The following is a 23,497-nucleotide window of genomic DNA, read 5'->3' as shown; positions in this document are numbered from 1 at the left end:
ATGTTCTAATTCTTCTGTGAGAATTTGGATAAGGATCGCTGGAGCTTATATTGGTTACATAGTATAAGAAACAGTTGATGTATTGTTAGTTTTGTGGAATTGCTCTTTTTTTTCTTTTTAAAATTTATGTCCAATGGGATAGGGAGAGGAGAGAAGGAAGCATTTAGAAATTAAGCTGCTATAATTGTAAATTCAAAAAAAATAGCAGCTTAAATTGGGACTATCAGAACAGATGTTAGTTGGGGGAAAATAGGTCAGAGAGTATTTGTGGATTTTTGTATAAAAATGCATATATTTCATTTAAGACCATCTAGAATAACATAATTAAGTGAAACAATCAAAAAGAGGGAGGTATTTGTGGGTAGAGAGGAAGAGTATATCTACCCAAGAGTGCTATAGATCCAGCCCAAGGATGCTGCTATTATATCCATTTCTGTGTTTACTACTTAGTTACTGCAGACTGATAGATTCCCTCCCACAGAATAGCTCCTAGAATTGATGTAGCAAGTAGCCAATGGGAACTGGGGGGAGCTTCAGGAAGTTTATAAGTCAGGTAATGATTTGTAAAAATGCTTGTAGGGTTGAAATGACTACAAGGAACTGGAGTCCATAGAAAGGACTTTATGGAAAGAGAACTGAATTTTGGAAGACTCACCTTTGAATCCTTGGTCTGCCAGTGACCCTCTATGTGACTTCAGACAAGTGACTTCATCTTGACTGGGGATAGTGATTATTGTACTCCTCCATTGAAATCCTATTACAATACTTCATGGTGGAGGATAGGTGACCTGGGTTCCTGAAGGCAACACTAGCAGAGGGCAAGCTCAAGCAGGTTGTTTATAAAGCTGGAAAGACTTAGAGCACAGGCCTGGCAATGAATCATATGTCTATTATCTCAGAACAGCAAGCTATTTTTATAAAGGTTTTTCATTAAGCTAACCTCAGGATGATGGATTTTGCAGCCATGACTCTTGAAAATGATCCAAAAGAGCACTGACGGGTTGAAATCTGTATTAGTAGATGGAATGCTCACAGTGGGGGAAGGGAATACCCATACCGATGTAATTATGGCTAAGAGACTGAAGGAAGCAGTATCTGCACAATCTACTCTGACAGGATTATAAAGAAGCACTTTTTAAGTTGTAAAATTGCTTTTACAAATACAAAAGCTCCTTCTCTTCCTGCTTTTCCTTTTAACCTTCCTCCTTTGCCTTCCCTTTTTCCCTTTCTTCTATTTCCTCTTTTTATTCCTCCTCTTTTTTACATAGAATCATAACATTTTAGAGTTGGAAAGTAGTTAAGATGCCAAAGTGCATAGAATGCTAGGCCTGAAGTCAGGAAGACTCATCTAAGTTCAAATTCAGCCTCAGACACTTACTAGTTGGTCAGGTCTCTTAACTTTTGTCTGCCTCAGTTTCTTCATTTAGAAAATGGGGATTCAAAATATGTTTGAGGTTTGGGTCTATTTCATTTTATCTTTTTCAGGTCTCAGTGCTCAAGAAATGATGTTCTTGGAGAAAGAAACCCAGTCCAGATGTTGCTTCCAACCCAGCAAAGAAGCCCTAAGAAGCCAGGATCCTGGGACACAAGCCCAGGAGGATTTTGCTCTTGGAACCTATATAGAACTTAATCTGGGAATCTAATCTCTCTTTCCAGAAATTAAAACGGCATAAGGGGGATTATGTTCCAAGGTGCTGGAAAGTAGGGAATAATGGTACATTGGTTTTTGTTATAAATTTGAAGTAAATATTCCTTTCTAAAAGCTAATCTGATTGACGTGTATAAATGGAACTGGGGTACAAGGCACCCATAAGATTGGGAGAATACAATGGGTGAGGACTAGCACTAATGGGAGACACTAGAAGCCCCTTGGGAACCCCAATCATTCTTCCAGGCCTAGAGTCAAGAGGACCTGAGTTCAAATATGGACTCAGATACATCCTAGCTATATGACCCTGGGCAAGTCACTTAATCCTGTTTGCCTCAGTTTCCTCATCTATCAAATGAACTAGAGAAAGAAATAGCAAACCATTCCAGTATCTTTGTCAAGAAAAACCCAAATGGATACAATTGAAACAATGGAACAATAATAACAACTCCCCTGAAGAGTCCTGGAGAATGCTAGAAAAGGGGGTGAAAGTTACATACCTAGCTCTCAGGCAATGGGAAGCCAGTGTAGTACCATAATGTGTTTTTTTTGTTTTTTTTTTTTAACATCACCATTGTTTGTCCCTTCTCCCTCCCAGAAATCTATCCCATGTAAGAAATAATATTTTTTTAAAAGAAAAGAAAACAAGCCAAGTAAAAAGTCTGAAAACATATGCAGTATGCAATCTCCCATCTCTGCAAAACAATGGGGTAATAGTGTCATTTCATATCTTTTTTTTTTCAGCCAAGCTTATTCTTTTTTAATAATAGTTTTTTTTTTTTATTTTCCCAAATACATGGAAAGATAGTTTTCAACATCCACTCTTGCAAAATTTTATGTTGCAAATTTTTCTCCCTCCCCTAGACAGCAAACAATCCACTATAGGTTAAACATGTGCAATTCTTCTAAACATATTTCCATATTTGTCATGCTGCACCGAAAAATTTCAATCAAGGGGGGAAAAACATGAGAAAGAGGACCAAAAAACCAAGCAAATAAATACCACCATCACCAAAAAAAGATAAAAATATGTTTTGATCCACATTCAGTCTCCATAATTCTCTTTCTGGATTCAGATGGCTCTTTCCAGTACAAGTTTATTGGAATTGACTTGAATAATGGCCTCATTATTGGAAAGAACCAAGTTCTTCACAGCTGATCAGCATATAATCTTGTTGTGTACAATGTTCTCTTAGCTGTATTTACTTTGCTTAGCATCAATTCACGTAAGTCTTCCCAGGCTTTTCTGAAACCAGCCTGTTCATCACTTCTTGCAGAACAATAAAATTCAATTACATTCACATACCATAACTTATCCACCCATTCTCCAACTAATGGACATCCACTCAAATTACAGTTTCTTGCTACTAAAAAAAAAGGCTAAGACAAACACTTTTGCACTTATGGGTCCTTTTCACTTTTTTTTTTTTTTTTGTGATCTCTTTGGGATACAAGCCCAATAGACATACTGCTGGATCAAAGGGTATACAAAGTATGATAGCTCTTTGGACATAGTTCCAAATTCAAGCTTATTCTTTATAATTCAGTTAAACGACTTTGATGGCTTGGATTTTTTTTTTTTTTTTTTTTTTTTTTAGTGTATAGTTGTTATTTCCATTTCCATTGTTGTAGTTATTGTGTATGTTTTTTTCCTCTGTTCTGTGACACTGCTGTCAAGTAGTCCATGTAGGTTTTTGCATTTTCATTATACTTAACAGTTCTACAGCACAAGAATATTCCATCCAACCTTATCTTGAAGATCCTCAGAAAGGGAGAATCCACTATCTCTTCCTAAGGGAGTCCATTGTCTTTGAACAGTTCTAACTATTAGAAAGCTTTTATTAGTTCAAATGTTCTCACATGAGACGTAGTTTCAATGGCTCAGAAGTCACTTCAATAATGTAGATGGCAACCCATCCACACACCAGCTTGTGTGGGCTCCCTAAGTCCAGGGAAGGATTCACACAATGTACTGACAGCCTTCTTTCATTTCTTTTGACCCACTAGTTGTCTACTTGTCCTCCCTTGACCTCACCACGTGATTTGCCCATCTTTTCTCATCATAGAGATCCACTTTACTCCTATTCATCTTCAAAGGTCCTTTTTGCTAATTTGCTTCAGCTATTCAAAGTCAATATGTGTCTCTCCATTGCCCTTTCTGAGGTATTATTTTTTTTTTTTTAATTCTTCAGGAATAGTCATTTTCTAAATTTCCTCTCATTCTGAAATTTAAAAGATGGGCTTTTACTTTTGTAGAAAGTTTGGGATAATTAAAGTAGCTCTACAATTTCTGGAAGGCAATTTGGCCTACTTTTCTCTTCCAGTTCAAATGTAGACCCAGTATAACTGAGCTAGATATCCATCCTGATGGACAAGCTCTATTGATTGTCCTTTCAAATGAATGATGTGCTCTGGGCAATAGATAAAAAGTCCAAATTTGTTGGCTCTACCTAGTGCTTCAAGTTTAGCTCTCTGGAATAAAATAAAATAAATTAAATTCTTTTCCCACATGGATACCCTTTCAAATACTCTGGACAACGTCTCTTCTGGAAGCATGAGTTGATCATTTAGATCAATAATTTTTTTAGTCATTTATTATATGATATGGCTTCAATATCCTTCCCAATCTCAGTTGCCTTTCCTGCAAACTCTGTAGCTTCTCAATTATTCCTAAACTTATTAATCTTTTCTAAACAGGGACTGTGTTTTGTCTTTCTCTTGATCCTCAACATTTAACATGGTGCTTAGCATATAGTTGGCTCTTAATAAAAGCTAGTTGATTGACTGATTGACAAAACTGTGACACCTGAAAGTATATAACATATTCAAGGGCAGCTAGGTGGTGCCATTGTATACAGTGCCAAAGCTGAAGTCAGGAAGACTCATTTTCATGAGTTCAAATCTGACTTCAGACACTTCCTAGCCATGTGACTCTGGACAAGTCACTTTATCCTGTTTGCATCAGTTTCCTCATCTATAAAATGAACTAGAGAAAGCAATGGCAAACTATTCCCAAGTGGAGTCATAGAAAGTTGGATATGACTGAAACAACTCAACAACACTATAGTCAGCTTCTTTTACCAATGCCCTTGGTTGCATTTGCTGTTTGGAATATTGTATCACACAGCAGTGAGCTTTCAACTCATTAAAAACCCTGGATCTTTTTCAGAAAAATTGCTGCCTGACCGTACCTCTTCCCTTCCTGTATCTGTGAAGTTAGTTTTTTGAACCAAACTTAAAATGTATCCCAAGGAATATCATCTTATTAGTTTGAACTCAGTGGTCTATACCAGTGCCCTACCCAGTCTTTTGTACAGTCCTTAAAATAAGAAGAGTTTTTATGTATGTAAATAAAGTTTTGTTATATTTTTAAAATGTAAATGTTATAAATTTAAAACTTATGCATGGAGTCCCACAACTGGAGAAACAGGAAGGGCATTCAAGTCATGATATGTGGGCACAAAATCATTGAACTTTGTTTTTTTTTTCTTTTGTTTTTGAATTTACAGATAGTGCAGGCCTGATACTGTGTTTCTAGAAGCTCTAATATAGTTTTATTCTTAGGAATCCAAACCTTTTAATTTAATAAAGCTGAATAACAAACTGAGGCAGAGATTGCTTTTTAATCTTTAATGTGGAGACTTTAGGCTAGTTGGCCAAATGGGATGCTTGTCCAAAGCATTTGGTGCAGATAAACCAAGGCAGGGAACTTATATAAGGTTTTAGTTCATTAGGGTTTGCAAACAGAATACATAACCTGAGTATACATCTTATAGGGGAAACAAAGGCAGATAAGGGGGTTGAGGATAAGCCATAATTCCAGGAAAGGATCATAACTTAATCCTGACAGAATAAGGGTCAAGGTAAGAAGGTTGAGGACAGGAGACAGTGAGGCAAGGGGCAATATTCAAATGGAGGGGGAATTATTATAGCAAGGATTGAGATAATGCACTTGGAGTTTATGACACAATTTGGAGCTGGCTATAATTCCAACATATCCAGTGCCTAACAAGGAAAGCAAGATTCATTAGATTAGGCTCAAGGGTGTTTCCTCTAGAGGGGTATATGACATGTGATAACAAAATAAGCTTGTATGGGTCTCTGGGATAAAAAAAAAATGCATTTGCTGAAAATTTTGAGAGAATATGAATAGTTGAATTTCCTGCTGTCTTAATTTTATCTTCCTTTAAAGGAGAATTTAAGCTATTATGCTATGGGTTTTCTTCATTTTCTTTAGGGGAATAAAGACTGTCCTGTTATACATGCAAAAAACCTCAAAAACCAAACAAAATAAACAGAAAACAAAATGTAAATGCCATTCTTAGTTTACAAAAGGAAATTTTGGTCTGGATTTGGGCTGCACATTGACCACCTCTGTCCAGTCAAGAAGTTTTTAGATACTGATTCTGCTATGTACTAGGTTAGTTGTCTCTTCCAGTTTTGTGTGGTCTGCAGCTTTGATAATAAGGCTATGTATGCCTGAATTTGGAGTAAGAGGACCTGGGTTCAAATAACGGCTCTAGTATTTAACTAGTTGTATGGGTAAGTTCCTTAAATTCTCTGAGACTCAGTTTCCTGATCTGTAAAATGAGGAGTTTGAACTACATGACTTCAAACATCCTTTCCAGTTCTGTGTTCATTGTGCAATTATTTCACCAAGAAAGAATGTACGATCTTAATGATGGAACTCCCTTGGGAGGGATGGGCAAATTTCGGGGCAAAAGTAAATTTAATGAATTTGGCAAAGCCTGGGTGAGTCATAAATGCTGTCTCTTTCTGTCTGAATGTTTTTCTGTCTGTCTTTCACACACACACACACACACACACACACACACTTTCTCTCTCTCTCTCTCTCTCTCTCTCTCTCTCTCTCTCTCTCTCTCTCTCTCTCTCTCTCTCTCTCTCTCTCTCTCACTCTCTTTCTCTCTCCACTGCAGCCACACTGGCCTACTTGCTATTTGCACATATTATTTCATTTCTCTGTCCCCATTCCTGGAAAGCCCTTCTTCCTTGTTGCTGCCTTATGGAATTCCTAATTCCTTTCAAGGCTCTATTTAAGTATCATCTCCTACAAGATACTTAATTCCACTTTTGCCTGAGCTTGCAGAAATTATTCCAAAGGGATATCCATGTGTTCTAAGTGGCATACACAAAGAAAGAGGTGACTCCTCATTGATTGAAGTAATGCTTAGTGGTCATTTGAAAGAAAAACTTGAGGGGATATGAGAAAAGAAAGACAAGCATGGAATTTGAGGTACTAAGAGGAGCCTGTTGGAGCTACAGACACATTGGGATGTTCTGATCATGTCACTCCACTTCAGTGCTTGCAACTCCAGAGACAGCTGGGTAGCAGACTTCTTGAGTGAGTTTATTTTCTTTCTTCTTGATTGAACTTAAGTGTTTTATCCTGAAGGCAGTTGAAGAGTTTTTACTTTTAGATATTCTTTGGTCTTTTCTAATCTGTCTAAAACCCCTAGTTTCTATTTACTGCTTTTCATGACAAAAGGATTTACTGTCTATTTCCTATTCATGGTGATCATTCCTGTAAGTGGTCTTTAGAGGGAGGGAGATAAAATAATGATATTACTGTAACCTATTTAACATGTAAAGGACTGCTTGCCATCTGGGGGAGGAGAGGGAGGGAAGGAAGGAGGGGAAAAATCAGAATAGAAGTGAGTGCAAGGGATAATGCTGTAAAAAATTACTCTGGCATGGGTTCTGTCAATAAAAAGTTAAAAAAAATAAAATAAAATAATGATATTTAGCTATTAACCCTCCTCTTGAAAACAAAGTAGCTACCTAAGTTCCCCAAAAGTATCATGCCCTTAGATTTATAAGTGTTTGAAGTGTAGTGGATAAATATAATTCTAGCCCAATATAATTTTGTGTATAGATTATGGACAGAGTTAACACCAGACAGAGCCTTCTTTCTGCTTTCTTCAAAAGCAGAAATCATAGTGTCCTTTGAAGAGAGGTGAGCCATCTGCTAGATCAGGTATCTATCTATGCATGTCATGTCTGAGTCAACCATCTTTATATCTTTATATATATTTTGTATTTATATTTATTATATAATATGTTTCTTTTATATAATATATATTATATATTTTATATTGTTTGGTTGTTGTCCTTGTACTAGAAGCAGAACAAAATGACATCACCATATCAAATTTCTGTGTCCAATTGTGTCCAATCAGACCAATGCAAGCTCAAATGCTCTATCATAGGTCGGTTACAAATAATCTTTGAACATTTGAGGTGAATTCTCTAACTTTGCACATCTTGCATTTCTTCTAAGATAATTCAATTCTATTATTGTTCTGTAAGGAGCAGGATGAATACAGAGAGGACTGGCGAGACTTACATGATCTGATGCTAAGTGAAATGAGCAGAACCAGAAGATCATTATATACCTCAACAACAATACTGTTTGAGGATGTATTCTGATGGAAGTGGATCTCTTCGATAAAGAGAGCTAATTCAGTTTCAATTGATCAAGGATGGACAGAAGCAGCTGCACCCAAAGAAAGAACACTGGGAAATGAATATAAACTGCTTGCATTTTTGTTTTTCTTCCCCGGGTTATTTATACCTTCTGAATCCAATTCTCCCTGTGCAACAAGAAAACTGTTCGGTTCTGCACACATATATTGTATCTAGGATATACTGTAACCTATTTAACATGTAAAGGACTGCTTGCCATCTGGGGGAGGGGGTGGAAGGAGGGAGGGGAAAAATTGGAACAGAAGTGAGTGCAAGGGATAATGCTGTAAAAAATTACCCTGGCATGGGTTCTGTCAATAAAAAGTTATTAAAAAAAAAAAAAAGTATAGCCCAATCAGCACTGTGACCAGCAAGCTATGATCTTCATGGTTCTGCGGTTACTTATTATAAGCAAAGATAAACTGCATAAAGAATGAAAAAAAAAAGATAATTCAATTCTGCTTTGCTCATAGACCCCAGCACCTTCTCTGATGAGGGCACACCATCCATGGTGGGCGGTTTTGTGCCAGTGTTTCCCATGTCATATAATCGATTCTAAAGTTCTTGAGAGACTTTGAGAGTGATACAAAGACACTTTCTGACCACCTTGTGAGACTTGTCCTATGTAAATTCTTCATAAAAGTATTTTTGGCAAGTGTACATTTGGCATTCAAACCATGTGGCCAATGGAGTTTTATGCTTTCTGCAGTGGAGTTTGTTTGTTTGGCAATTTAGTTCCAGAAAAGATTTCAACATCTGGTATCTTATCCTGCCAGGTAACCTTCAGAATCTTCCTAAGGCAATTCAAATGGAAGCAATTCAGTTTCCAGTCAAGGCACTGGTATACTGTCCAGGTTTTACAGGCATACAATAATAGCTCTATAGATCTGTAGTTACTTAATCCTGCTATTTTATATAATGCATATGCCATGTAAAACATACAATGTATAAAATATATATTTAGATAACATATTTACATTTGATTCCCTCAGTTGCATGTGCCCTCCTTTTTTTTTTTTTAGCACTATATTTTAAATGTCCTATAGGACAGCTGGATGGTGCTATAAAGTAAGATAGATCACTAGGTCTAGAGTCAGGAAGACTTATCTTCCTGAATTCAAATCTGATCTCAGATATTTACTAGTTGTGTGACTCTGGACAAGTCACTTAACACATTTGCTTCAGTTTCCTCATCTGTCAAATGATCCAGGGAATTTTGAGTTTATAGTTTCAGTTCCTTGCTGTAATAGGTAGGTAGGTAAAAATGTTGATTAAATGTTTGGTGATAGATTTTGGCTGTGTATTTCTCTGAAAGCATTTCAATTCAAGTATTAAATGAAATATGGTAGGCACTAAGCATACAAAGATAAAAAATAATACAGGACCTTCCTTCAAATGTTTAAATTCTGTGGTTGGAAGGGGGAATATGACACATACATAGATAAGTCAGATGTAAGATAAGAAATGAAGGGGGTAAAGAAGACATCAAACCAACTGATCCAGAAAAATGTAAGGAGAAATACGCTGATTTGGAGACATTAAGGATACTACAAGGAAAAGGTAGATTGTACGCTAATCCTCAAAGAAAGAAAATAGGATCACACAAAACAAAAGGATACCAGATTTAGATCCCAAGTAAACCGTAGAGACCACAAAGCCCCAATCCTTCATTCTTCAGGTAAGGAAACAGAGGTACAGAGAAAAGAAGAGATCCTCTTTTGGTGGTCATTGACCATAGATTTTACATGTAGAGTACGAACAGCAGATTTTAACAGGAAAAATAAAAATAGTGATTCTTAGCATTTTTTCTGTACCAACCCCCTTCTACCAGTGAATGATTTTTTTTTTTTATTTTTATCTGTGTAGTACTTTGGGTTGCTTCATAATTTCAATTTGGGTGCCAAGAAAGGGAATAACCTCAGAGTACATATGTGTATCATGTAGTGGCACCACACTGGTGTGCTTCTTATTAACTAGCCCATGATAAACTATTCAGAAGTCAACTAGCAAATTCTAGGATACTCATGTGCTTTTTCCTAAAGAGCATAGACTTCTAAGAACTTGTGGATGCTTCTCCAGTTTCCCACTCAGGGGCTCAGCTCTGAAGCCTGTCATTTTCTTTTTTTTTTCTTAAATTTTTTTTTATTTTCAAAACATATGCTTAGATAGGTTTCAACATTCATGCTTGCAAAACATTGTGTTCCCAAATTTTTTTCCTTCCTCCCTTTTCCCCACCCCTCTCCTAGATAGCAAATAGTCCAATATATATTAAACATGTGCAATTCTTCTGTATATATTTCCACAATTATCATGCTGCACAAGAAAAAATCAGATCAAAAAGGAAAAAATGAGGGGAAAAAAACAAAAACAAAATGCAAGCAAACAACAACAAAAATCTAAAATACTATGCTGTGACCCACACTCAGTTCCCACAGTCCTCTGAGTGCAGATGGCTCTCTCTATTGCAAGATCATTGGAACTGGCCTGAATCACCTCACTGATGAAAAGAGCCAAGTCATAATATAATTTTGTTGTTACTGTTTCAGTGACTTAGCACCTTGTTTCAAATTCTGTCCATAACAGTGTACAATGTTCTCTGGTTCTGCTCACTTTATTTAGCATCAGTTCATGTAAGTCTTTCCAGGCTTTTCTGAAATCTTCTTGCTGATCATTTTTTAATAGAACAATCATATTCCTTAACATTCATAGACCATAACTTATTCAGCCATTCTCCAACTGAGGACATTCACTCAGTTTCCAATTCCTTGTCACTACAAAAAGGGCCTACTACAAAAATTTTTGTACATGTGGGTCCTTTTCCCTTTTTTATGATCTCTTTGGGATATAGATCCAGTAGAGATACTGCTGGATCAAAGGGTACGCACAATTTGATAGCACTTTGGACCTAGTTCCATATTGCTTTCCAGAATGGTTGGATCAGTTTACAACTCCAGTAACAATGTATTAGTTTCTCAGTGCAATATTGTTCAGGGAAGGCTAGTACCTCTGATGTGAGAGCTGCCAATCCTTTTCAGGATTGTTTTGGTACCTTCCTGATTTACTCAATGCTCATCTGTGGCTCCAAGAAGCTACACAGTAGCTCCCTCTCAGTAAACTGTTTCAGCAGAAGCTAAAGTAGCTTGAGGATAACTGGAGTCTCAGACCCATTGTGAATTAAGGAGATGGCCTCATAAGTTAATGTCATAATGTATCGACAGTGTGGTAGCTAACTGTTATGTCTTGATGAAAGTGTCTGATGTAGTCATTAATGACATGGCTCATTTGACAGATAAGGAAACCCTCAAACATATGAAGGCTTTCTCCAGCAGAATGGGCAGATACAAACAATTTGTTCTAATAATCATAACAGCAACTGAAGCAGGTGTTATGGGATTCTTGGAGCTTGGTTAGATATCAAGCAAGCCAAGATTCATCCACTGAACCCAGGGTCATTAGTCTTCTTGACTTCTGCCTTGCCCATGGACTTCCATGACTGGAAAAGAGAATGAGGTTGACTTCTCACTTCTCTACCTTATTTAAATCTAATTTATACACGAATCAAAAGCCAGCATCTATACCATTTTGTTGTTTTTTTAAACTACCCTGAAATCCTGTTTCAAAAGGCAAGTGATAAAGTAGCAGGTACAGATACACTGGGAACTGTAGTCACAACCCTATGTACTGGTGGCTCTGACCATAGAATCACCTTGTCACTTAATTAAAGCATCAGTGGGATTCAGCAGCTCCCTGAATGCCTGCAGCTTTTTTGAAGGACCACACTGTTCACTACCTGGCATGAGGAAGGCACTAAAAAAGGTACCCTAAAAATTGGCTGTTTCACCCAACCTTGGCCTGCTTACCATGGCAAATGGGGATCATTCAGTTAAATCACACAAAAATGTACAAAAACTTTTGTGAAGATGATTCTACTCACTATCAGTACATGGAATATGTATGTGTTTATGGACAACATGAAATTCAGTAAACTCTGATAGTAGATTCAGTAGACAAATTCAGTAGACAAGACAGCTTTTGTGGTAAGAGAATTCAGAAGATATAATATCCAAATAGCAAATCACTGACACAAAGGTGGTAAAATGGTACCAGAGCTGGATAAACATTTTTCTGGAGTGGCCACAATGATGGACTGTGCTCTGAAGCTGGCATTAAGTTTCAGAATCAAAACCAATCTAGTCAACAAGCTTGTGTGCCTACCCAAAGCAGTGAATGACAGGATTATGACAATGAGATTGACACTTGCAGGAAAATGTCATTCCATCATCAGGTCTCCCATACTGATGAGATCAAAGGAAAATTTTATGAAGACCTGGATTGTCAATTGTCAATGTATCAAAAGAGGACAAGCTTATAATTCTTCATGGCTTTAAAACCAGAGTAGAGACAGATTAACAGATGTTGCAGGGGGTCCTTAGGAGGAATAGAATTGGAACATCAAAGGTCACTTACTACTGAAAACTTGTTTTTCTTCCTGGGGGTTATCTCATAGGAAATTTCATCACCAACACGGTCTTCCATTTATCTAAACTTCATGCATGCACCCTCATAGTAAACATTATCATTTAATAGATTTTGTCATTTTAAGGAGAAGAGACAGATTGGATATTATATCTGGAAGGCAATACATGGCACAGAATGCTTGACAGATCATAAACTTATCCTCTCCAAACTAAACATTCTCACTCAAGAAAAATGTTCCTAAGGCAAGACAACAACTGGAGACTTAATGTCACTAGATTAAAACACTTCTCTGAATGGGAAAAACTTGTTGCTAATTTAGAGAGAAAGTTTAGCCAACACAAGGTTGGCAACAAAGAAGCAGAAAAGAAGGAGGCAGGTTTCAGAGATTTGATACATTTTCTCATCTGAGACAGAACATTTGAAAACATCAAGATTATTTCGATGAAAAGGATGGGAGAATTCAGAAGCTACTAAATGAAAAATGAGTATTCCACAGAATTTACCAGCAGGATGGTTCATCTATATCTAAGAAGGTGGCATTTAACGTCATCAAAAGTAATGTGCAAGTGAAACTTAGAGAGATGAAACATTCTTGACTCAGTAAGAAGGCAGATGAAATTCCATTTTACATTGATGGTAGCAATTGAACTTTCTTTTATAATGCTCCAAAGACCATAAATAGGGCAAAGACTTATGGTACATCTCATCTACTCGGTGCTGATGGAGCCACAATGATTAAGGGACTTGATCCTGGAGAGCTGAATGGAACACTTCTATAGTATTCTCAACAGACCATCATTAATCAATGCTGAAGCCACTGACAGTATGTCTACCTCAGGTTGAAATCAATTCCTCTCTAGCCCAACTTCCAACTGAAGAAGAGGTATTGAATGCCATTAGATACTTCTTGCATGGCAAAGTACCTGGTACCAATTCTATTCCAGCTGAGATCTACAAGGCAGGGGGTCCACTGCTTATACAAAAGTTGACTGAAATTTTCTAGGTTATATGGAAAGAGGAGGCAAAAAAAAATTTTTAATGCATAAGATAAAACACAGGTTTAAAAAAACAAGAGTTCAAGGAGTCCATTGTCACCTCTATAAAGGAAAAGAAAATGGATTGTCTTATAACAATCAAAAGGAGCCTGTCTCTAAGTAACTGCTGGCAAGATTCTTGCCAAGGTCCTCTTTAATAGGTTGATCCCTCACTTGGAACATGGTTATCTACCTGAGATCCAGTGTAACTTCAGAAAGGACCAAGAAATAGTTTGCTGTCCAATAACTTCAGGCTGTATATTAACTTAGAAAATCACAAAATAATATTATTCATGTTCTATTGTATTTTTATTTAGTTAATTATTTGTCATTTACATTTTAATCTGGTTCCTTAGCCTTAGAGAAGATTGCAGTAGTGTTTGACATTTTTGATTTGTACTGGTTGGAGAAAGATGATCCCTCAAAGATGTGTCTAGTCACTTACCTGAGGGATGGTATTGGTGAATTTCTTGTATCTGTCTTTCAAGCAGGAAAACGTCAGAATATCTATGGCTGCTGTGGTTGCCCTGTCTCTTCTGATCATTTCTCCCTATCTTCCACTGAGTATTCTGTTCATACCTCTCTTTTTCTGTTCTGCATTAAAAAAAAAAAAAAAAAAAAAAGGATATGACTATTTCAAAGTGTTAGCCTTGGATATGAAGTTATTTGGGGAATATTGATAGGAGGGAAGGGAAAAGAGACAGACACACACACGGACAGACACACAGAGAGACAGATTTAGAGAGACAGAAGGTCACACACACACACACACACACACACACACACAGAGGATACTTGGCTGGAATAAAAACAACAGTTCTATTCAAAGCTCATTCTGGAAGATATACCTTTGGCGCCAAAGTAGCCAGGGAAACTAACCTCCAGAACACTACTACCACCATCTCACCACTTTTTAAATCAGTTCAAGACAGAAGCAGTAGAATTATTACCAAAGACAAGAGAGAATGATTTAATACTACCCAATCATACAGCCCAGCTAGAATAGGATCCCAGTAGTGAAAACAGAAAGATGGATATGGGAGAGGGATTATAAGGCATGAGTTTTCTCTGGCTTCCTCTATCCTTGGCACTCAACCCTATTCACCAAAAGTGGTGCATTTAAGCCTCATTCTGTTACTCTAAATTTATTTCCTATATACTGATTTATGTGTATGTTGTCTCCCTCAGTGAAACATAAACTCTTTGAGGACAGGAACTATTTTTGCTTTTTCTTTGTGTTTTCAAAGCTTAGTACACTACCAGGCATATAAAAAGATCCCAATAATATTTGTTGATTGATTTATTCTTCATTTGGTCTAAAATGATGGGAAAACATATTGTGGCAATTGAGACAATGGGGGCAAATTTATTGTCTCTGCTGACTTTGAATAATTTACCAGATGTATAACGATCTGCTAGCATCTGAAAAAGACTGATCTTTTATAAAGTATAAATGACAACCAGGATGAACTATCAAAATATCTCACTTCCTCTGTTACTTACCCCTTAAATAGGCAAATTTGCTAAAATCTGAAAGGGGTACACACTTACATTTGTTTCATTCAGGAGTTTTCTTACTTTATTTTTTCTTGTGTTATGGACTCCTTCCTTTAACAGTTTGATGAAGCCTATGGATCCCTTCTCAGAATAATTTTTTTAAGTAATTAAAGAAAATCCTAAATTTCAATTGAAAGTTGTAATTTTTTTTTTCTAATCTAAGTTTATAGACTGCCTCTCCCACCCCCAAAATCTGTTAATGGACTCTTTGGGGAATTTCACTCAGATTAAGAAGCCCTGAATGAGTCACTACCATATTGGGATTCTAACCTTTTAGTCTCCTATATGCTGCATGAAAAAGTGAAAATGACATTAAAGAAAATAAAAATGAGAAGACAGAAAATAGCTGCATCAAAGAAGTTATATTGTGCTGATCAGTTCCCCCTCTCCTGGAGTGTTCTGTTCATTCTCCTTTTTGTTATGATTTATTCTCCCTGATATATTTAATGTTTGTCTAAAAGACTATTTTATGGAGAACTCACACGAGGCAAAAGATCAAAGAAATGATACAAGGACCACTTTCTCAAGGTCTATCCCAGGAACTTTGAAATTGATTATGAGAGATGGGAGCCACTGGCAAAGGACCTCCCCACATGGTGCTCCTACACCAAAGAAGTTGCTCGGTCCTATGAGCAAAGCAGAATTGCAGTAGCTAAAAAGAAATGTGAGATGTGCAAACTTAGAGACCCCTTCACTCCAAATGGTCACATGAATTATTTATACCCAATCTGTGATAGAGACTTCTGAGTTTATATGGGTCTGAGGAGTGATAGTTGGACATATTGAATCTCGACCCTAACATAATGATGTCACTTTGGTGCTCTTTGAGAATAAATGACAACAATATCTCTAGAACAAAATAACCTATTTTGTGTAACAGACCCCTATAGACTCCTCAAAACATTATTTTTAAATGCATAAAATGAAACAGGCTTACAATCAATTATGATGAAATATGATAGAATTTTTTAAAAAGTTCCCAGAACTCAGATTATGAAACTTGCTCTTGGGATCAAATATAAAATCTTTCATTTGACATTTAAAGAGCCTCACAACCTAGATCCTATTTTTCCAATTTCCTTACAATTTTACTTTCTACCCCATATTCCTTGTTCTATAATACAGGTCTCACATGTGTATTCCTCTCCGTCCATCCCCCATTCTTGAGATGCTCTCCCTCTTAACCTCTGTTTTGTAGGATGCCTGGCTTACTTCAAGACCTGAATAAAGTATCACCTTCTGCAAGAGACTTTTTTTCTGTCCCCACCAGCTGCTAGTGCCTTCCTCATCTAAGGCTACTTAACTGCTGCTAATCCCAGGATGCACGACCCTGGGTGTTCTAATCTAGAAAGAAACTCTGGAAAGTTGTGTAGTAGGTGCCTAGGACTGGCTTCTCTCTAGGAAGGAGAAGGCAAAAGATAAGAGTTGAAAAATCTGGGTAAGATATTTTCCAATTTATGGGGGAGAAACTGGTAGCACTACTTGTTTCCTTCCCAGAGTTTGCATCCAAAAAATGTTGGCCCTCTAAACCACTGTGGGCCGGTGGAATCAAATAGAAAAGGGAGGACACTAAACCATAATTAACTATCTTGGTAGGCTGTATATTAACTTAGAAAATCACAAAATAATATTATTCATGTTCTATTGTATTTTTATTTAGTTAATTATTTGTCATTTACATTTTAATCTGGTTCCTTAGCCTTAGAGAAGATTGCAGTAGTGTTTGACATTTTTGATTTGTACTGGTTGGAGAAAGATGATCCCTCAAAGATGTGTCTAGTCACTTACCTGAGGGATGGTATTGGTGAATTTCTTGTATCTTTCAAGCAGGAAAACGTCAGAATATCTATGGCTGCTGTGGTTGCCCTGTCTCTTCTGATCATTTCTCCCTATCTTCCACTGAGTATTCTGTTCATACCTCTCTTTTTCTGTTCTGCATTAAAAAAAAAAAAAAAAAGGATATGACTATTTCAAAGTGCTAGCCTTGGATATGAAGTTATTTGGGGAATATTGATAGGAGGGAAGGGAAAAGAGACAGACACACACACGGACAGACACACAGAGAAACAGAGATTTAGAGAGACAGAAGGTCACACACACACACACACACAGAGGATACTTGGCTGGAATAAAAACAACAGTTCTATTCAAAGCTCATTCTGGAAGATATACCTTTGGCGCCAAAGTAGCCAGGGAAACTAACCTCCAGAACACTACTACCACCATCTCACCACTTTTTAAATCAGTTCAAGACAGAAGCAGTAGAATTATTACCAAAGACAAGAGAGAATGATTTAATACTACCCAATCATACAGCCCAGCTAGAATAGGATCCCAGTAGTGAAAACAGAAAGATGGATATGGGAGAGGGATTATAAGGCATGAGTTTTCTCTGGCTTCCTCTATCCTTGGCACTCAACCCTATTCACCAAAAGTGGTGCATTTAAGCCTCATTCTGTTACTCTAAATTTATTTCCTATATACTGATTTATGTGTATGTTGTCTCCCTCAGTGAAACATAAACTCTTTGAGGACAGGAACTATTTTTGCTTTTTCTTTGTGTTTTCAAAGCTTAGTACACTACCAGGCATATAAAAAGAGCCCAATAATATTTGTTGATTGATTTATTCTTCATTTGGTCTAAAATGATGGGAAAACATATTGTGGCAATTGAGACAATGGGGGCAAATTTATTGTCTCTGCTGACTTTGAATAATTTACCAGATGTATAACGATCTGCTAGCATCTGAAAAAGACTGATCTTTTATAAAGTATAAATGACAACCAGGATGAACTATCCAAATATCTCACTTCCTCTGTTACTTACCCCTTAAATAGGCAAATTTGCTAAAATCTGAAAGGGGTACACACTTACGTTTGTTTCATTCAGGAGTTCTTTCTTACTTTATTTTTTCTTGTGTTATGGACTCCTTCCTTTAACAGTTTGATGACGCCTATGGATCCCTTCTCAGAATAATTTTTTTAAGTAATTAAAGAAAATCCTAAATTTCAATTGAAAGTTGTAATTTTTTTTTTCTAATCTAAGTTTATAGACTGCCTCTCCCACCCCCAAAATCTGTTAATGGACTCTTTGGGGAATTTCACTCAGATTAAGAAGCCCTGAATGAGTCACTACCATATTGGGATTCTAACCTTTTAGTCTCCTATATGCTGCATGAAAAAGTGAAAATGACATTAAAGAAAATAAAAATGAGAAGACAGAAAATAGCTGCATCAAAGAAGTTATATTGTGCTGATCAGTTCCCCCTCTCCTGGAGTGTTCTGTTCATTCTCCTTTTTGTTATGATTTATTCTCCCTGATATATTTAATTTTTTTAATAGTTTTATTTATCTAATTACATATAAAGATAGTTTTTAGCATCCATTTTTGTAAGATTTTGAGCTTCATGGATTTTTTCTATAAAGAGATCTAATTCAGTTTTAATTGATCAAGGATGGACAGAAGCAGCTACACCCAAAGAAAGAACACTGGGAAATGAATATAAACTGCTTGCATTTTTGTTTTTCTTCCCGGGTTATTTATACTTTCTGAATCCAATTCTCCCTGTGCAACAAGAGAACTGTTCGGTTCTGCACACATATATTGTATCTAGGATATACTGTAACCTATTTAACATGTAAAGGACTGCTTGCCATCTTGGGGAGGGGGTGGAGGGAGGGAGGGGAAAAATCAGAACAGAAGTGAGTGCAAGGGATAATGTTGTAAAAAATTACCCAGGCATGGGTTCTGTCAATAAAAAGTTATTAAAAAAAAAAAAAGATTTTGAGCTTCAAATTTTTTCCCTCCCTCCTTCTCCTTTCCCTCCCGTAGACAGCAAGCAATATGATATAGGTTATACATGTACAATCACTTTAAACATATTTTCATCTTTGTCATGTTGTGGAAAAAAAATCAGAAAAAAAGGGGAAAAACACAAGGAAAAAAAAGCAAACAAACAAAAAAGGATGAAAATAGTATGATTTAATTCACATTCAATCTATATAGTTCTCTCTCTGGATGCAGATGGCATTTTCTATCCCAATTCTATTGGAATTATCTTGGATCACTGCATTGCTGAGAAGAGATAAGTCTGTTATAGTTGACCATCACACAATCCTGTTCTTTCTGTGTACCATGTTCTTCTGGTTCTACTTATGAAAAAAATATTGAAAAGCTAGGTTACCTCAGAATGCTACAAGCTTCAATGTAATGTAGGATAATAAGTATCACTGATCAATGGATTTTCAAAATGTGAGAAATGAAGAAAGATAATTTATAATTTATAAGAATACAAGCCATTCTCCAAATGATAAATGGTCAAAAGATATAGACAGACAATTTTCAGATGAAGAAATTAAAATCATTTCTAGTCATATGAAAAAATGTTCTTAGGTACCACTACAGATCTCTCAGATTGGCTAAGATGACAGGAAAAGATAATGATGAATGTTGGAGGGGATGTGGGAAAACTAGGACATTAATACATTGTTGACGGAGTTGTGAACTGATCTAACCATTCTGGAGAGCAATATGGAACTATGCCTAAAGGGTTATCAAACTGTGAATACCCTCTGACCAGCAGTGTCACATCTGCTGGGCCTGTATCCCAAAGAAATGATAAAAAAGGGAAAAGGGTCCACATGTGTAAAAATGTTTGTAGTACCCTTTTTGTAGTGGGAAGGAACTGGAAACTGAGTGGATGAACATCAGTTAAGGAATGGCTGAATAAGTTATAGTATAAGAATATTATGGAATATTATTGCTCTATAAGAAATGATCACAAGGATGATTTTAGAGAGGCCTGGAGAGAGTTATGTGAACTGATGCTGAGTAGATTCAAAAGAACACTGTACACAGCAATAGCAAGAATATATAATGATCAATTCTGATGGACATGGTTATTTTTAACAATGAAATGATTCAGGCCAGTTCCAATGGTCTTGTGATGGAGAGTCGTCTGTACCCAGAGAGAGAACTGTGGGGACTGAGTGTGGATCACAACATGGTATTTTCATCTGTTTTTGTTGTTATTGTTTTCTTGCTTGTTTTTTTTTTTTTTTTCTTTCTCATTTTTTTCTTTTTGATCTGATTTTTCTTGTGCAGCATGATAAATGTGGAAATATGTATAAAAGAATTGTACATGTTTAATCTATATTGAATTACCTGCTGTGTAGGAAAAGGGAGGGAGAAAAGGAGGGAGAAAATTTTGGAACACAAGGTTTTGCAAGGGTGAATGTTGAAAATTATCTTTGCAGGAGCAGATAGGTGGAACAGTGGATAGAGCACCAACCCTGAAGTCAGGAGGACCTGAGTTCAAATCTAGCCTCTGATACTTAAAAAAGTGTTTGTGTGACCTTGAGCAAGTCACTTAACCCCAATTATTTCAGAAAAAAAATCTTTGCATATATTTTGAAAAATAGAAGAGAACGTTCTAAAAGTTGAAAAGGAGGGGAAAATGTGTTTTCAAGGCATAGAAGGACAGTCTATGAAAACATACAGGGGCAAGAATGGGTTGAGATCTGGGAACAACTAATAGTAAAATTTGACTAGAATTTCAAAATTCATGAAGCTGAGTCATGTGAAAGAATATTAGGAAGGTAAAGTGAGAACATGAGTCATTGTGGTTTTATGGGGATTCTGGAGAGCAGAGGAGTGGGTGACTCAGATAGGGAAGGGAGGGAATAAACTTTTAATATGTGCCTACTATGTGCTAGACATTGTGATAAATAATTTATAAATATTCTCTCATTTGTTCCTCACAATAACTCTGGAAAATGGGTGCTATTGCTATCCTCATTTTATAATTGAGGAAACTGAGACAGAACAACTTACAGGTAATACATGTCTAAGGTCATAAAGGTAGAGTTGGCCTTTGGGGCAAGTGCCCCTAAATTGATTATCTCACCATTGGTTCATTTGTATCTTGCTCTTTCTCTCTCTCCCCCCCCCCCCGCCCCCTCCCTCTTTTTTATTCATTTGTATCTTGATCTTTCATTTTTAGACGAATTGAAGAACTGGTAAAGGGATAGGGCCAAGTGTGTGTGTGTGTGTGTGTGTGTGTGTGTGTGTGTGTGTGTGTGTGTGTGTATGGTGGTGGTGGTAGTGGTGTGATTTACAGTGGTTCAGTCAAACTCTCCCTGTACCAGGTCACTACAAGATGAGGTCTAGTCCCGAAATGATGGGGTATGGGATGACCCTAAAAATATTTGAGATTGTAGGTCAGTGTCTCAGATTGTCTCAAAAGTATGTGTAGGCTTAGATTTCCTTCAAATCAAGGGGCAAAAATTTTATTACATTGCTGTGGGCTAAAATCCATAAGGATTTTAGAAAAGGGGTTTTAATAATTAATAATTTTTACAATTAAGACTAATTCTCCAGAAAACCATCATCTAGGAATTTAGAGTCCTAACAAGTGTTAGGTATTTTAACAGTTAGCAAGCAGACTAACTTCAAAAAGGAGTTATCTCGGAAGAGGAGGATTAAGTCTTTGACTGTATCAGTTTACCCTAATTTAGCAACCTAAAAAGAGTTAGCCATTGAATTGTTGAGTAGTTCTTTTATAAAGGAAATGTAACCTCAGGGCTGATATCATAAATTGGCTTTCTGATTGGATACGATATCTGAAGAGTTAAAATGATTTTGTTAATGTAAGGAATTCAGCTTAAAATTCTACCAGAGACCTCTACCTGAGATCGGACTGTAATAAAGGTCCACTTGAGTAAAAGGTCTATAATGAAAAATTTAAAGGTCCATTGTTAATCCCATCAGTGTCCCTGCTTGTCTCTGGGAGAATCTAGGCTTTCAGATTATTTACAAACAATTCTGGTTTTCTTCAGATGCCACACCTTTCTGACAAAGACCTGGGGGTCTTATTCAGTCCGCCTCTGTGAGGCTGGATATAATTGATTAATCATTTCTTAATGCTTACAGAAATGCCAGGAAGGACTCTGTGTGACAGAGAGAGGTTAGTCTCTGAGATCCTCTCCTCTGACATTTTATCCATCATTTTTCAGTCCAATGAGTTCTTGAATCCTTTGATGCAGCTTGGTGGGGTAGATTGCAACTACTCATGTCCTCTACAACCCACTGACTTCCAGGAATGTCCCAGCACCAGAATCTGTCAGAGCCCTCATAGAGGACATGAGTTTTCTACAATTTACAGTTTGCTACAGAAATGATTGCTAACTCCTCCTGGCTCACCTTCTTTACTCTTCCAAAATGACAGAAAGAAAGCCTATCAAACTGCATACCCTTTGATCCAGCAGTGTCACTACTGGGCCTGTATCCCAAGGGGATCATAAAGGAGGGAAAAGGACCCACAGGTGCAAAAATGTTTGTGGCAGCCCTTTTTGTAGTGGCCAGAAACTTGAAACTGAGAGGCTGCCCATCAGTTGGAGAATGGCTGAATAACTTATGGTATATTAATGTTATGGAATAACCAGCGGGATGATTTCATAGAGGCCTGGACTTACATGAACTGAAACTAAGTGAAGTGAGTAGAGCCAAGGGAACACAGCCACAAGATTATATGATGATTAGTTCTGATGGGCAAGTCTCTTTTCAACCGTGAGGTGATTTAGGGCAGTTCTAATGGTCTTGTGATGGAGAGAACCATCTGCATTCAGAGAGAGAAGTGTGGGAATGAGTATGGATCACAACATAATATTTCACTTTTTTTTTTGTTATTTGCATTTTGTTTTCTTTTTCATTTTTTCCCTTTTTGATCTGACTTTTCTCGTGCAGCATGATAATTGTGGAAATATGTATAGAAAAATTTTAATATATACTAGATTACTCACCATCAAGGGGAGGGAGGGAGAAAAAAAGTTTGGAACACAAAGGGTGTTTGCAAAGGTGAATGTTGAAAGCTATCTATGCATGTATTTTGAAAATAAAAGACTTTATTTTAAAAAAATGACATGGAGATTAAAGATGCCTTAAGATCATCTCCCACTAAGGCCTTCCATTGTCTCTGATCAAACTAGTAAGTATTCAGGTCCTAACTGAAAATTTTGATACCCTTCTCTATTCCAGGCTTTGTTGTTTATATTGCTCTGTAGTTATTAATTATCTATCCTAAACTTGAACGAATGCTGGCAAAAGTGAAAAGTAAGCTTGGATCTCTGCCAGGGACTCTAGGCTAGAATTAAAAGTGGTTAGGGAAGGCTTCCAGTAAAAGACAATACATCAAAAGTGTAGAATTTATCATCATTAACATTATTGTTATTAAGAGACCTCAGAAACCACCCATTCCAATCTCCTTTTCTTATGAATTGTAGACATTTATAGAATTGA

At 36.7% G+C, this 23,497-nt stretch overlaps 1 protein-coding gene across 1 annotated transcript in view; it reads left to right on the top strand.

Annotated features, from left to right (window-relative positions):
- The window catches only part of CSF1 (colony stimulating factor 1), a 69,532-nt gene extending 67,770 nt beyond the window's left edge, over positions 1-1,762 (top strand). The window contains exon 9 of the mRNA XM_051993100.1: positions 1,486-1,762. The gene's annotated coding sequence lies outside the window, so the exon portion shown is untranslated. The remainder of the gene's footprint in view (positions 1-1,485) is intronic.
- The last annotated feature ends 21,735 nt before the right edge of the window (positions 1,763-23,497 follow it).

Source organism: Antechinus flavipes, chromosome 4 (genome assembly GCF_016432865.1).
Source record: "Antechinus flavipes isolate AdamAnt ecotype Samford, QLD, Australia chromosome 4, AdamAnt_v2, whole genome shotgun sequence".
Taxonomy (NCBI): Eukaryota; Metazoa; Chordata; class Mammalia; order Dasyuromorphia; family Dasyuridae; genus Antechinus; species Antechinus flavipes.
Note: the sequence above shows the minus strand (reverse complement) of the source record. Positions and strands in the feature narration are given on the sequence as shown.